The following is a 16,525-nucleotide window of genomic DNA, read 5'->3' as shown; positions in this document are numbered from 1 at the left end:
GGAAAATTGAGTCAATGACACTGGCATTCTCCTATTTAATTATTTATTTAGGAGTGAGTTATTGACAGTCTGACAGAAACAGCTGTTTGAAGCTTAAGTGCAGTTATAGTAATTAATGATTTGCTTAAAACAATATATAAAGGATTTACAGTTAGGTCCATATTTATTTGGACACAGGCACAATTTTTATTTTTTCATTCATGTTCTACCGCTTATCCGAACTTCTCGGGTCACGGGGAGCCTGTGCCTATCTCAGGCGTCATCAGGCATCAAGGCAGGATACACCCTGGACGGAGTGCCAACCCATCGCAGGGCACACACACACTCTCATTCAGTCACACACTCACACACTACGGACAATTTTCCAGAGATGCCAATCAACCTACCATGCATGTCTTTGGCCCAGGGGAGGAAATCGGAGTACCCGGAGGAAACCCCTGAGACACGGGGGGAGACAACTCCACACACACAAGGCAGAGGTGGGAATCAAAAACCCAACCCTGGAGGTGTGAAGCGAACGTGCTAACCACTAAGCCACTGTGACCCCCCAATTTAGGAAGGGTTTAGGAATTACAGCTCTTGAGAGTAGCCACACCCACTTTTTCAAGGGACCAAAAGTAATTGGACAATTGAATCAGAAGCTGTTTCATGGACAGTAGTAGGCTATTCCTTCCTTATTTCTTAATCGATTAAGCAGGTAAAAGTTCTGGAGTTGATTCTGTGTTTTATTTGCACTATGTTGCTGTGAACCTACATCGTGCATTCAAATGAGCTCTACATGCAAATTAAACAGGCCATCATTAGGTTTCAAAAACAAAACAAATCCATCAGAGAGATAGCAGGAGCATTAGGAGTGGCCAGACCAACAGTTTGGTACATTCTGAGAAAAAAGAATGCAATGGTGAGCTCAGCAACATTTAAAGGCCTGGGCGTCCACGGAAGACAAGAGTAGTAGATGATCGCAGGATCCTCTCCATTGTAAAGCAAAACCCATTCACAACATCCAGCCAAGTGAAGGACACTCTCCAGGAGGTAGGCTTGTCATTGTCAAAGTCTCCAATCAAGAGAAGACTTCACGAGAGCAAATACAGAGGGTTCACCTCAAGGTGCAAACCATTCATAAGCCACAAGAATAGAAAAGCCAGATTAGACTTAAATTAGATTAGCCAAAAAACATCTGAAAAAGCCTGACCAGTTCTAGAAAAGCTTTCTTCAGACGCATGAAACTAAGATCGTCATCTGTAAAACATAGTGGAGGCAGTGTATGGGCATGGGCATGCATGGCTTCCAGTGGCACTCGGTCACTGGTGTTTACTGATGATGTGACTGAAGACAGAAGCAGCCTTATGAATTCTGAAGTGTATTGAAATGTACTGTCTGCCCAGATTAAGCCAAATGAAGCAAAGTAGATTGAATGGCATTTCACAGTACAGATTGACAATGATCCAAAACACACTGCAAAAGCAACACAGGAGTTTTTTTAAGGAAAAGAAATGGAATATTCTACAATGGCTGAGTCAGTCATCTGATCTCAACCTGATTGAACATGCATTTCACTTGCTGAAGGCAAAACTAAAGGCAGAAAAACCCAAGAACAAACATCAACTGAAGACAGCTGCAGTTAAGGCCTGGCAAAGCATCAGCAAGGAGTAAACACTGTCTCTGGTGATGTCCATGGGCTCCAGGCTTCAGGCAGTCATTGTCTGTAAAGGATTTTTAACAAAATATTAAAAATGAGCATTTTATTTATGATGAAATTCATTTGTCCAATTACATTTTGTGCCTGTGTATAAATATATATGGACCTGACTGTATATCGGGAAAGTTCTGTATATTCAACATAATTTCATGCATTTAGTAAAATTGTTAACTGTTGTCTTTAAACACAAAACACTTCAGGTGTTTGAAAAAGCAGGGCTAGAAAATGCAGACCGAAGGAAGAAACAGTAATTTTATTCGCTGTGAAAATTAACAAGTCATATACATGCATATGCAGTTTGATTTAAAATAAAATGATATGATTAAAAAAGTAAGATAAGCAATCCTCTCTTTCCTTATAGAGCAGTTATTTAGTATCTGTTTGAGATCATTACATAAGTACAAAGTTCACATGTCTGGCTAGAACAATAATAACAACCATAAAAGCATATAAAAATCTGGTTACTGGTTACAGTTATTGTATTTTATTTTTAATAGTGCAACTTTTATTTTTAACATATTAAATATTAAAGATCTTTGAGGTATGTACAAAGTGAAATATGTACAGGAACTTATTTCATTAATTGGGATGGAAAAAATAATAATGCTTTGGGAAATATGCGTACAGACAGGTCTAGATAAAAGAGTTCTGCAGGTTATTTTTTTGTTGTTTGGTTTTTACATTGAATAAATGTTATAATTTCCAACCCATTAAAAAGAGAACTGTTTTAAGCGATTGCTGAAAGAAAGAAAGAGCACAAGGCACTTATTGTCCTATTCCTGAATGGGAAGATCAGCATCAACCTTTATCTAATGTGATGTTGCAGTTTGTCTTCTAAGCGGTGGATCTGAAAGAACAGAGATTTATTAATAGATTTTTTTAAATCTCATGTATTTTATTGTGAATATGTTAACACATTCACATGTGAAATATTCATGCAAATCATGTGAGGAAAAAAATACACACAAAATAATTACATGCAGAAATACAAAGTACCAAATGTGTGCAACTGTCTACAACTACATTTTATGTGCGGAAGGAATGATTACATCAACAAGTAAAATAAAGTGAGCAGTGTTAAGATTGAATGAGATTACAGAGCAGTAATGGGATATATGTCCATCCATTAAACTTTTAATTCATTCATTAATCCATCCAGGAATCTATCAGTCTAAGCATCCATCCATCCACCCACCCACCCAAGCACCCACCCACCCATCCATCCATCCATCCATCCATCCATCCATCCATAACGCTTCCATTAATTCATCTGATCACCTGACCATACATCAAGCAAGTCCAATTTTAATTCAAACCATTTGACCATTAAGCTATCCAACCATCCATTAACTGACAAGCAATCATTTCTTTAACACATTCATACACCCCTTCCCTTCTCCATTTACCCATCCATCTATAAATGCATATATCTGTCCATCTATCCACCCAGCCATCAATCAATGCCTCTGTTCCTTACACCAACAAATTATTCGTCCATATATCCATCCGTCCATACTTAAATCCATCTATCCACCCATCCATTCTTAATTCCATGCACATCTATGCTATTCTTTTCTGTTTTCAAAGAAGACTTTTCATCAGTATTGATTTACTTGACTTTTTTTTTTCAAAACATAGAATTGGGTATTAATATATGAATATATTGGAACGTGTAAAATTGTTAGTAAAAAAAACAACAACTAAATGAATATATTGAATTGTAAAGAAGAAATTGTAGTCAAAAACCACGGGTAGTGTTTGGTACAGTGATGAATAATTACAACGAAGTTAAAAAATCACATACTTTTGCAAAACATCTCCAAGTTGACTGCATTCACAATTTTAGATGACACATGCATGGGGCTGCTTCAAATACCAGGGCTCTGCTGGGAAAGACCTCAGGCCAGGTGATCTGAAAGCATCATAGATATATCATTGTTTTAAATTATTGTCAGTTTTAAGAATCTTCTCAGTTTACAAATCCTCACAAATTGACAAAGCTTTGTCATATTCCAGATGTTTAGCTTCATTAACCATTAATGATATACTAAAGGGACAAAACTTGCCGTTTAATCCAGGGTTTGACTCCAGTTGGCAAAGTGTACGGCAAAGTTAAATGGCTTTTGAAGGTCAGATGCATGGCCAGTGGAGGTGCAGCAATCAATTCCTCAAATCTGAAAAAATAATATTAAGTTATTACTGAAAAAAAGCAAACTAAAAAAGGTCTTAGGTCACCAAACGGTACAGTAATCCCTCGCCACTTCGCGGTTCACGTTTCGCGGCCTCAGTGCATCACTGATTTTTCAAAAATATTAATCTAAAAATGAAAAAAAAAAAAAAAAACGGTTTCCCAGGATGCCAGACAAAGAGAGAAACTCTCTCAAAGGCTTTGTACCCATGGGCACTCAGACAAGGCACATGATTGGTTCCCGGCATGAGATCTGAGTTGATTGGCTGCGCATCATTGCATCCTCTCCCAGCTTCTTCCCTTGTTGTATCTCGCCACTCTCCTTCACGCTGTCACTGTGTCTCGCATATTGTGTTCGAAATTATCTTTTCGTTAAGCCCTTACAATGCTTTCTAAGTGCCGTGCCCCTGCGAAAGATTCCTCTAGTGAGCCCAAGAGGAAGAGGAAGATGATGACCATCAGTGAAAAGGTCAAACTTAGGGTCAAACCTACTTCGCGGATTTTCACCTATCACGAGGGGTTCCGGTCCCCATTAACCGTGATAAACGAGGGATCACTGTATTTCTGTTTGCTTTTTTCTAATTCCATTTTCATGTAGCTAATAACATGAGATACACTATAAATGTCATAAATATAAGCTAACACACTTTCAGGACTGTTAATGAATAAACCTTAAAAGTGCTAACAATCCTCAGAACTTTAGATGATTTAACTTCAGGTGTGAGACAAGAAACTGTAAAACTGCATGTTATTAAACTGCAGAACTTTAGACTAATAAATCTCTATTGAGGGGATAAAATGAAAGACTTAAATTCTAGAGAAGATTCAATCAAAAGATGATTTGGTTTAACTTGAGGTTGGATGGAAACATAAATGATCATTAATGATCTAGTGAAGGAAAATATCCCACCTTAAGGGAGAGTACTGATATCCATTTGAGACAATAGGATGAGATGGAACAAACTCATGTCTGAGTCGCTGGTGCATGAGAAGTGGAGATTTGGTACTTGGTTGTTTCAATCTGACATTATCATACAGAATTATGAAAGAAAGATAAGGTTATAAAATAGACAAAGTATTTAGATCTTTACAACATACAGTACACAACACAGTGTTTCTGTTGTTCACCAGCTGAATGCATATCATTGCATCACGATGGTGTTACCCTTTATTTCCTGCTAATCCTCTGGAGCTATTAAAATCAACAGGACCAGAGGGTACCTGTCGCTCCACTGCACTTGTCCTACCTCTACACGCCAGTCTAGCCACTTATTGTCATTGTGTTTCCCTCACATGCCATGGAGCTGTAATTGAGGCATTGTTTTTGTGCCAATGTCTACACCCCAGTTACTCCCCAGTCGCTACTTGGCACTGGCTACCAGTGCTGCCGGATTTCAGCACCTGGATCATTCATGTCTCTCCGTTTGTTCTGGCCCTTCCAAATTCTCTGCATTTTGGCTCAAAAACCGCTCTCCTGCTGCTCTTGGCTTGTGGACCTGCAGCTAAGAATTGCAGCATTCTGTCAGAGAATCACCCTAATCAGGCCACTAGGCTTCAAATGTTTATGCCCAGTTATCAGTTAAAATTTGAGGGCTAACCCTAACCCTAACCCTAACCCCAAACCTAACCCTAACCTTCTTAGGTGCAGTCTTCTTGAAAGCTTAGGTTTAATGCTTCTCTGCTTGCCTCTGGACGGTATTGCTCTGGTTATGTTTAAGAAACTTCTATGTGGATAATAAAGCAAGAGGTGAAACTGTGATGCATGACAGTCGGTTGAATTTGAATTCTGGTAGCTTGAGACTGTTGTTTAACTTATAGCACTTAAAGACTTATGTTCATGCAAGGATTCAGAGGTCAGGAGGTACGTGCCTAGATCCACTGGTACTGTATGTCCTTTGCTAGTTTTCCATCAGAATCATATAATCATAGTTATAGTTTTATTAAGCAGTACATTTCAGGGGATGGTGCCACAGTACTGTATGCAGACATACTAACAACTTATTGATGTAAGCGTATGATATTATCACACTTTGGGTAATTCCTTGGTAATTATTTTGTGACTTTCCAGCTAGTATTGGGATGGGTGGAGTAATGTAAGTGGATCTGTACAATGCATACTTTCCATAGCCACCTTTGAGTTGGCGTGTATGGTAGAATACTTATTAGCAAATCCGAGCCTACAGCTTACTCTACTCAATGTCAAATGTCACTTTCGATTGTGGAGACAAACCTCAGATTTATGGGCATTGTATGATCTCAGTTGGAACCTCTTCAGATTCAAAACTGTTGTGCAGCCCATGAATAAAACCTAGGACAATGTCCAGTGTCTGAAGTACTAGCCTTTATCCAGGGGCTGCACTACAGTATCAAGTCACTCTATTTGCTAAACGTATGCTGTATGTGATGGCACCGTGCTGGGCATTCACAGATTCAGAAACATAATGGATTCAGATATTTGCTTAGTTCTCTCAAGAGCAGTGTGGGAGATCCCATTTCTGTTGAAGTCTCTTAAGACCTCTCCGCATGACCCAATACAGGATGGTCGTGGATGCAGTATTTAAGGCAATTTTTTTCTCAGCTTCAGCAAAAGGGTCTGAAAAAAACCCAAACTGCATGCTTTGGTGACTTGCTTGCCTTACATACACTGGTGGGCAGATGATTTCAGAGTGGCCTGGTCACCAACAACAGGGTTTTAACTTGACGTAAGTTCACAAATTTGTGAAGTTGGGAAATCTTGAAATACTCACTGCTTTATCCAGTCTGCTCTAAATACTATTTATACCACAAGGCACAATGACTCATGGTGCTGCTCTGACTCCTCCATGACCTACAGGTACAAACAGGCTGGACATTATAATGATTTGCCATTCTCTAAGGAGTGTTTCATTCTCATAGGTATTACTGAGAGTCATGGTTCACCAGGAGGCCTGTGCTACACCTATGTGGCATCTCAGTGTACCATTTCACTAGGAAATCCCTCGTCCTATTGCTGTGTGCATAGTGATCTTTAAATTCCTTTCTAGCTGACCATAGTTGAATCAGATTCTCATAACTTTGTGAAAGCTGGGATCCATTTGTACACATGAAAACCACTGGATTTCTCGTCATTCAGAAACATCACCATCTTGTTTACAGGAAGAGAAGTGATGTGGTGTGAAGGTGTTATTGGTCGTCCGGTGATCATGGTACTACAGGTTCTTTCATGGTGTAACATGGGAGCTACAATCGCTTTCACAGGACAACTCTTTAGACAATACACAAGCAAGCACAGCATGAGGAAAGCAAGAATTTTAGGATCTGGATAAAATAATTTCATTTAAGAGAGAGAATATTTAATCTTATTGTACATCATATGACAATTGATAGGTAATGCATTTCCTATAGATATTACAGAGGTCTAGATGCTGCTGATATATTCATTTCATGGAAGTGAACAGTTCTGTTATTTTAATAATATAAATGTAGATAATCATGTAGATGTACTGATATATAGATGTACTGAGACAGATATTTTTTTTAAAATATGTTGTCCACTGCAATTAGTCAATGTCAATTGTCAATGAGTGTATTTGACTCGTTTTCCTTTAATGACATCATCTTGTATCAGCTCATTAGAATATTCAGAACAGCAGATGATAGAAACAAATAATGCATGAATGAAAATTTAGCTTGTACTGTATCTTCCCTAGTTACTTGTGTAACACATAAACGAGAAGTGACGGGAAACAGCTTACATCCCAGAGTAGCCGTGTTCACTGAAGTATCGGCTTCTCACTCCAGAATACAAATGCCTGAGTTCAGAAACAATACAGAACCATAGTCATACAGTATGATTAGACACCTGCTTGAAAAGAACTTTGCTTGAAAAGAGTTTGCAAATTTGGAAGAAACTTTTAGAAAATATTAGAAGTCTATGTAAATATAGCCTAAAACTGTAGACTGAAAAAACACTCAATAACTGATAAAATAATAGAACAGTCCTTATGATGATGGTGGAAATTTAACCAAAATGAAATGGATGATTTATTTAATATTATGATAGAGATTAAAGAACAGTCACACTAAGGAATGCTAAACTAGAAAAATGGATAAATACAATATTCAGAATAGACTCAGAATATTTAAAGTGTGTAACTCATGGCAGTGTGAATTCATGCTTTAATGATGGCAATAATTCAGTTTAAACACATTAACGCATTTAAGACTTTTCAGGTTGTAAAAATTGGCATACGCATTAACATGAGATGTGACACACAGTAATAGAAACAAGTTAGAAATGTCTCTTCATTACGGTGTTTAAGTGGTGATGACATCATGGTGTTGATACTGATCAGAAAATTGTTAAAAACTCACAGTAGCTTTCTTTTCTCAGCTTCTCTTGAGATTGTAAAGAGTATGGATATGGACTTCAGGAATTGCATTTCTTTTTTTCAATCTGAAATAATCAAATAAAAACATCTGATTTTCTTCATTCATGGATAAAGACTCGGCATATGTCACTCCACTTACAAGAATACAGTACCTTCATGAAGAATTGTGGTGAACTAAAACAAAATGTGTTTATGAATAGAATATTAGAGACTGGCCCAGGATTAGTGGTTACTGTATGAATATATGCTAGCTCATACAGCTACAGTAATGATGTGATAATATTGTAACTTGAAAATGTTTTTAAAATGATCAAATCCGTTAAATAAGAAAACTTTTGTTGCCTCCTGATTATTAATGCCCTGTAGTGTTTATGTACTAATGGTAATGTTCTCCAGTGTTATTGTATTCGCTGATAAAGACTTTAAAGCACTTTTGTATGTCGCTCTGTATAAAGACATCTGCCAAATGCTGTAAATATAATAAATATAATAGGAAATCGCATACTAATTTTAAAGGCAATAATAATAATAATAATTATATATATATATATATATATATATATATATATATATATATATATATATATATATATATATATATATATATATATATATATATATTATTAATGACTTTAAAATGAGTATGTGATTTCCTATTATATTTATTATATCCTATTATATACTCACACACACACACACACACACACACACACACACACACACACACACACACACACACACACACACACACACACAAACACACACGCACACTGTTTGTTTATTTCTCTGGGTTTTTCTACCATACACCATGTTACATGTACCTGCCTAAATCTTTTTACTGTTACTGCTCTCCTTTGCTCCACTTACTTCATGTTTTAATTGTCTATCCTTGTTTTATCATCCCCTTTCTTTGCATTTTTATAGGCAACAAAGAACAAAGTTAAAGGAATAACAAACACCTTCGACACCCATCACAGTCATTTGAGGTCATTTAACTACCTGAATGATCAGAATATTAAACATGTTGTTTATTAACTAATGTGAACAAATCTATCTCATCCAAGTTGGCCTGTTCTTTACAACAGTCAATACCTATTATTTGATATATACAGTACCTTTTTATTGCTGGACTTATCTTATAACTCTGTTTTCTTTTTAGCTTTATTTGTTTTTAGTTTCACTTTTGTTTGACTTTTACTCTGATCAGCCAGATCCTCTAAAATCCCACTTATATTGAAATTTGGAAAGGTATACATATGTAGTAAAAATAGAATAAAAATAATAAAATAATCTGGTTACACAATAGTGTTTCTACTAAAGTGGGCAGTGTGTGTATATATTGAGTGTGAGGGTTATTGATAGAAATGTGGTATTTGATTTTAGCCAATAAAGACGCTATGTTGAATAGGTACAGTATATTCTATAAAGTATATGTGACCTAACATTTATTCTTATTTATTTAACAGTACATGCTGACTGTCCACTTTATTAGGAACACCGGGCAGCAGGGCAAAGCAACAAACAAGTAAATGTCTAACAAATAAAATGCATCTAATAGGGCACAAATTCACAAATTACTACAACTTGAAATGACTAAACTGCTCCTAATTTTTGAACTTAAAATAACTCTTCATCTTGATATTCTTCATATGATCAGCTTCGATCCGCAATCATTATACTGTTCTAATGATCTGGCCTGAAGGAAACAAGCTGTTTGCTATTTTGTAGGTATTTATTTTTCCTATAATGACCTTTCTCTCTTTTGTACACCATTAACCTTTGCACACTGAAGGAGAGAGCGGTAAAAAAATTACCATAATGAAGTTGATGTTTAATGTAAAATTATGAGATTGTTTGAAAATGATTTATTGATTTTTTCATTAAATGATTTGTTGCTAAGTAAATTCAGCCATTGATAATGTTATTGACTAAGATAAGTCAGTATATGCACACACACACACACACACACACACACACACACACACACACACACACACACACACACACACACACACACACACACACACACACACACACACATTTGGTTTGCCAAGTTCATATTGATATTGCTCCTTCGGTGTTTGAATTTCTATGAATATCTAAACAGTCTGGATGATAACACTGCATATATATTAATTTGAGGCTGCAATTTCAATGTCAAACACTAGAGGCCGCTAAACTCTTGCAGAATATCAGTGACATAAATGTGACACTGTGGAGAGAGAGAGAGAGAGAGAGAGAGAGAGAGAGAGAGAGAGAGAGAGAGAGAGAGAGAGAGAGAGAGAGAGAGAGAGAGAGACCTGGCAGTTTAATTGTAAAAATATTATTAGTTATTAATTAAAATGTGACTAACTCTAAGTCAGAGCAATAAACATGGTGCCTTGGCAGCTGTGTTGGAATTAGATGGTGTATTTATGCTGATGAGATTATTATTATCAGGAATCAGAACAACAGTGTTGTATAGGCTCAAAAAATATATTGACATTGAAAATAATAGGACTGTGTTGATTTTTTTTTGCATGAAATTAATACATGTAGTCAAAGGTTGTTCATGGCAGAGAAGCAGAGCACTTTTTATACTACCTGAACTCACTAAATGCATGTTAATAAAATCCAAAACACACACACACACACACACACACACACACACACACACACACACACACACACACACACACACACACACACACACACACACACACACACACACACACATTTATGATGCAAACATTTTTTATTGCCCAATCCCTGCATCTAAAACAGGCACAGAAAATCTGTCCTTCCATCCATCCATACATCCAGCCAACCTTTTATCATCCACCGGTCTATCCAACCATCCTTTCTTTAAGCTCATCCTTTCTTAAAACCTTAATCTGTACATCATTAATGTGTTCACTCATCTGTCCACTCACCTGTGTATTCTATTTATCCACATCTACTTATCTGCTCCTCCATCCACTCATCTGCTTCTCCATCCACTCATCTGTTTCTCCATCCACTCATCTGCTTCTCCATCCACTTATTTGCCCCTCCATCCATTCATCTACCCTTACATCTACTCATCTGCTCCTCCATCCACTCATCTGCCCTTGCATCTACTTATCTGCTCCTACATCCACTCATCTGCCCCTCTATCCACTCATCTGCCCCTCTATCTACTCATCTGCTCCTCCATCCACTGATCCACTCCACTCCTACATCCGCTCCTCCATCCACTCATCTGCTCCTCCATCCACTCATCTGCCCCTCCATCCACTTCAAAACTTGTAACTGTGGGATTTAATCAGAATCTTTTCCGTGTTCATGAACATTATTAACGTCTTTATAGATTTATACAGGAGCCATATTTTATAGTTGGGTCATTTTTTGTAAATAATTTAAGAACGGCAAGAAAACATTAAACAGGATGGAATGACAAAAGAGAATGATTCCAGAAGGTGAAACGAAATTTATAATAATAATAGAATAATAAGAAGAATATTTGAACCCGACTGGGAATAATTTTAATGAATTATGGGAAGGAATGTGGATCATTACAGGGAAAGGCTAAAAGGACACTGATGATAAAGCCGAGACTGGTTTAAAGCAGATTTAATAATGTTGACTTTGTAATGGAAAGGTCAGGTGTGTTCACTTCCTGGGATGAACAAATGTCGGTGTAAATGTAGGGAAAATGAAGCCTTGTGGAGTTTAGAGTGTTCATTGTGTGTGTGTGTGTGTGTGTGTGTGTGTGTGTGTGTGTGTGTGTGTGTGTGTGTGTGTGTGTGTGTGTGTGCGTGTGTGTGCTTCATTTTTTAGATTCTCTGGATGAAAATCTCATGTAAAACATATGTAGCTTTTCTGTTCAGAAGAGTTTTGAGTGCATGACCTTCTCTATAGTATAGAATGTAACGTATATTGATATATTGTTCTTCTTCTTCTTCTTCTTCTTCTTCTTCTTCTTCTTCTTCTTATTATTATTATTATTATTATTATTAATCGATCAGAGGCATCATGGACAATTTTATTTAGCTCTGGTTGTGTTGGGTGCTGCTGCATGCTGCTAAATATGTTTTTAACGATGCTATTATAGTGGAAGAGTAGCTTTAATAGAAAGATGATGAAGGACAACCTGAGTGATGAAGGACAACCCAAGAGCCAATAAAAATGAGCACACCTGAGCACACCTCAACTAATGCATCAATGAAGTGAGTGTTTTAGTGTTCGCTATGTGAGATCATGACATTTGCTTTGCCCACTCACTTCACTGCTACATTCTCAGCACCACCGGAGTGGGCATGCAGGCCACGGCTGCTCATATTTAATGACCAGGTCAGGTGACTTATAAACGAATAGAACGTTATGTTTTATTGCACAATCACTGCATCTAAAGCAGGCACAGAAAATTTGTCTTTCTATACATTCATACATTCATTTATTCTTCAATCCATTCAGCCCTCCTTTAACCATCCACTAATCCACCTGCCTGTGAATACATCCATCAGCCATTATTCCATCTATCCTACAATCTATCTATCAGTGCATCCTTTCTTTAAGCTACCATCCACATTTTAAAACCTCCACCTGTCCATCGATAAATCCATCCTTTCATGTACTCACTTATCCATCCATTCTATAATGTATACCTTTGATCCATGCATCCACTCCTAGATCCATTCATCTCTTCTACTATCACTCATCTCTTCCTCCACCCATTCATCATCTTCTCCATCCATTAATTTACTCATTCCTTCAGTCATCTGCTCCTCTATCCACTCCTTTATCCACTCATCTGCTCCTCCATTTTATCATCTGCTCCTCCTTCCACTCATTTATCTACTCATCTGTTCCTCCATTTAATCATCTGCTCCTCCATCTATTCATCTGCTCATACATCCACTTATCTGTTCCTCCATTCACTCATCCTCTCATCTATTCAATCATTTGCTCCTCCATCCACTCATTTCCTTCTCCATCCACTCATCTGTTCCTCCATTTAATCATCTGCTCGTCCATCTATTCATCTGCTCATACATCCACTTATCTGTTCCTCCATCCACTCATCTGCCACTCCATCTACTAATCTGCTCCTCCATCCACTCATCTGCCCTTCTATTCAATCATTTGTCCCTCCATCCACTCATCTGCCCCTCCATCCATTCATCACTCCTACCTTCACTCATCTGCTCCTCCATCCACTCATCCTCTCATCTATCCATTCATCTACTCCTACTTTCACTCATCTGCTCCTCCACCGTCTAATCTGCTCCCCTATTCATCCATCCATCCATCCATCCATCCACTCATCTGTCCCTAAATCCACTCATCTGCTCCTACATACACTTATCCGCCCCTACATCCACTCATCCCCTCCTCCATCTACTCATTTGCTCCTCCATCCACTCATCTGTCCCTTCATCCACTCATCTATTAAGTCCTCATTTGGTGAAAACACCTGGTCAGGTTACTTGCATTGTTGGATGTTGATTCCTCCTCCTCTCAGTTTGCAGTTTGCTTTGACTGTCATCGTTAATCATGAAATAAATCCAGATGGCTGTCATTTCATGTCATCTGTTCATTAGCATTGCACTCGGCTTATGTCACATACTACAGTGTTGTTATGGTATTAGATGTTGTTATCACAGCAGTTATATCCTGATGACATTATCCTCATTGATGTGTCCCTGAATGTATATACGATTTATATAACAATAGAAAGTCAACAAAAGTACAGGGTCTTTAGTCATCTACTGTATGATAAACAACTTTTTTTGTTTAAAGAATTAAAGAACTTAACCGATTAATTCTCCAGGCACAAAGTCACGGAAAAAGCTTCAGCTGTAACCTTTCTCATGGGAGCCCAAATTTTTAGCCCCCAAAACAAGTTCACAATATATCTAATATGAAAGTGCGTCTGAAATGCTGAAGTACTTAGTTTTTCATTTAGACTGTTTACATAACATTTCTGTGGCGAAAATAAAAACCTTTTTGAATAACTAACTAAGTCTAAAGACTTGATTCCAGTCATAGTAGGACTGAATACGTGTGTATGAACGAGAGGAAGTGGCCAGTGAGGTTACAATGGGGCTGAGGTCAAGAAGGTGCAGGAGTTTTTGGTGTCAACCCTCCAGTGTGACGGGGAGTGTAGAAAAGAGGTGAAGTGGTGAGAACACGAGGGCTGGACTGGGTGAAGAAAAGTGTCAGGAGTGTTGTGTGACAGAAGATTGTCAGCAAGAATTAAATGAAAGTTGTACAAGACAGTAATGAGACCAGCTATGCTGTATTGCGAATCATCTGTTACCACCTAACTCTACCGTCTACATCCTCAACTCTTCATGTCCTCATTTAACACATCCATATATCTCCTCTTTGGTCTTCATCTTGACCTCTTCCCTGCAGCTCCATCTCCAACATCCTTCTACCAATATAACCATCTCCCTCCTCTGTACATGTCCAAACAATCTCAATCTAGCCTCTCTGACCTTGTCCCCAAAACAGCAAATCATGAGCTGTTTCTCTGATGTGCTTGTCCCTAATCCTGTCCATCCTCGACTGACTGTAGCAGTGAGGAAAAAAATGTACATGAGGCAGAGATGGAGGTAGCAGAGATGAGGATGTTGAGTGAAGAGGATGGACATGATAAGGGACGAGCACATCAGAGGGACAGCTCAGGTTAGCTGTTTTGAAGACAAGGACAGAGAGGCTAGATCGAGATGGTTTGGACATGTACAGAGGAGGGAGATGGTTATATTGGTAGAAGGGTGTTGTAGATGGAGCTGCAGGGAAGAGGTCAAGAGGAAGGTCAAAGGGGAAATATATGGATGTGTTAAATGGACATGAAGGTAAGTGGTGTGAGAGTTGTGGCCGAGGATAGAGTTAGGTGGAAACTGATGAGTCGCTGTAGTGACCCCTAACAGGAAAAGCCGAAAGAGGAAGAAGAAATACTTGATTCATTTTAAATCTCATAAATGAAATTTTTTTTCTTTATCTTATCCAAGAGTTGAATTTGTTTCTAATAATACTTCTATAAATATATTTATACTTTATTCATATTTAAAAAAGAAATAAAAATACACAACAAAAGGGCTATGTGTGTGTGTGTACAATAGGGTGTGTGTGTGTGTGTGTGTGTGTGTGTGTGTGTGTGTGTGTGTGTGTGTGTGTGTGTGTGTGTGTGTTTTTGTGTGTGTGTTTTTGTGTGTGTGTTTTTGTGTGTGTGTGTGTGTGTGTGTGTGTGTGTGTGTGTGTGAGAGAGAGAGAGACAGAGAAAGAGAGAGAAAGAGAAGAGAGAGAGAGACAGAGACAGAGAGATAGAGAAAGAGAGAGAAACAGAGAGAGAGAAAGAGAGAGAGAGAGAGAGAGAGAGAGAGATATTTAACCCTAGTTATTTACTTACAGTTTAAATACATCTCTAAGAGTACAGACGTGTCACTTTTGCTGCACACTTAAAATAGAGTCTGTAAAGGGCAATGCTGATGTAATTAGCTTTATTCTTAGTGCAGCAAATGGTGCAGAAGTTTCTAGAACACTGAACCATTTCCTCAGGTGTTTTATACCTCTCTCTCTCTCTCTCTCTCTCTCTCTCTCTCTCTCTCTCTCTCTCTCTCTCTCTCTCTCACACACACACACACACACACACACACACACACACACACACACACACACACACACACACACACACACACACACGCAGGAATGCAGCAGTGAAAGGGACCAAATTAGATCAGCAGAGCAGATTCACTTCAAAGAAAGAATTAATTAAAGTTACACACAGCTGTTTCATGATCACACACGCACACACACACACACACACACACACACACACACACACACACACACACACACACACACACACACACACACACACACACACACACACACACACACACACACACACACACAAACACACACACTGTCCTGGATTTCAAGGTGATTTTTATGGAAGGTCACTCTGATATACACAATTAAGATTTGACAGAACTGACAGGATCGTTGGTGATTTCTGAATTTCGTTACATACCATCAGTACAATTTTTAAAAATGAGTTAAATTCTCAAATCAAAAGAAATTATCATTTCCTATAGCAGCAGCTGTGACTGTCTGTTACAGTGGTTCATAAAATCTTTCCATTTTCCTTTCTAAACTGTCTGGTTATTATTCACAGGTAGTTTGGCTGTCTGTGCCAGTTCTAATACATCATTATTTCTATAGTAATAATAGTTAGTGTTGAGACCACCGCAGATTAGTCAAGCCCAAGACCATAGACAATAGAGTTAGATTCAAGACCAA

At 38.0% G+C, this 16,525-nt stretch overlaps 2 long non-coding RNA genes across 2 annotated transcripts; both read right to left on the bottom strand.

Moving 5' to 3' along the window:
* Positions 1–1,933: 1,933 nt before the first annotated feature.
* Positions 1,934–3,616, bottom strand: LOC113648695. The gene is made up of 2 exons (XR_003441997.2): positions 3,504–3,616; positions 1,934–2,546 (listed from the first exon to the last, which is right to left on the bottom strand). It is a non-coding gene; the product is annotated as an uncharacterized LOC113648695 (long non-coding RNA).
* A 146-nt stretch (positions 3,617–3,762) lies between these two features.
* LOC113648694 lies at positions 3,763–9,428 on the bottom strand. Its single transcript, XR_003441996.2, has 5 exons — positions 9,373–9,428; positions 8,241–8,322; positions 7,622–7,678; positions 4,798–4,908; positions 3,763–3,873 (listed from the first exon to the last, which is right to left on the bottom strand). It is a non-coding gene; the product is annotated as an uncharacterized LOC113648694 (long non-coding RNA).
* Between the last annotated feature and the right edge of the window lie 7,097 nt (positions 9,429–16,525).

Source organism: Tachysurus fulvidraco, chromosome 18, assembly GCF_022655615.1.
Source record: "Tachysurus fulvidraco isolate hzauxx_2018 chromosome 18, HZAU_PFXX_2.0, whole genome shotgun sequence".
Classification (NCBI taxonomy): Eukaryota; Metazoa; Chordata; class Actinopteri; order Siluriformes; family Bagridae; genus Tachysurus; species Tachysurus fulvidraco.
Note: the sequence above shows the minus strand (reverse complement) of the source record. Positions and strands in the feature narration are given on the sequence as shown.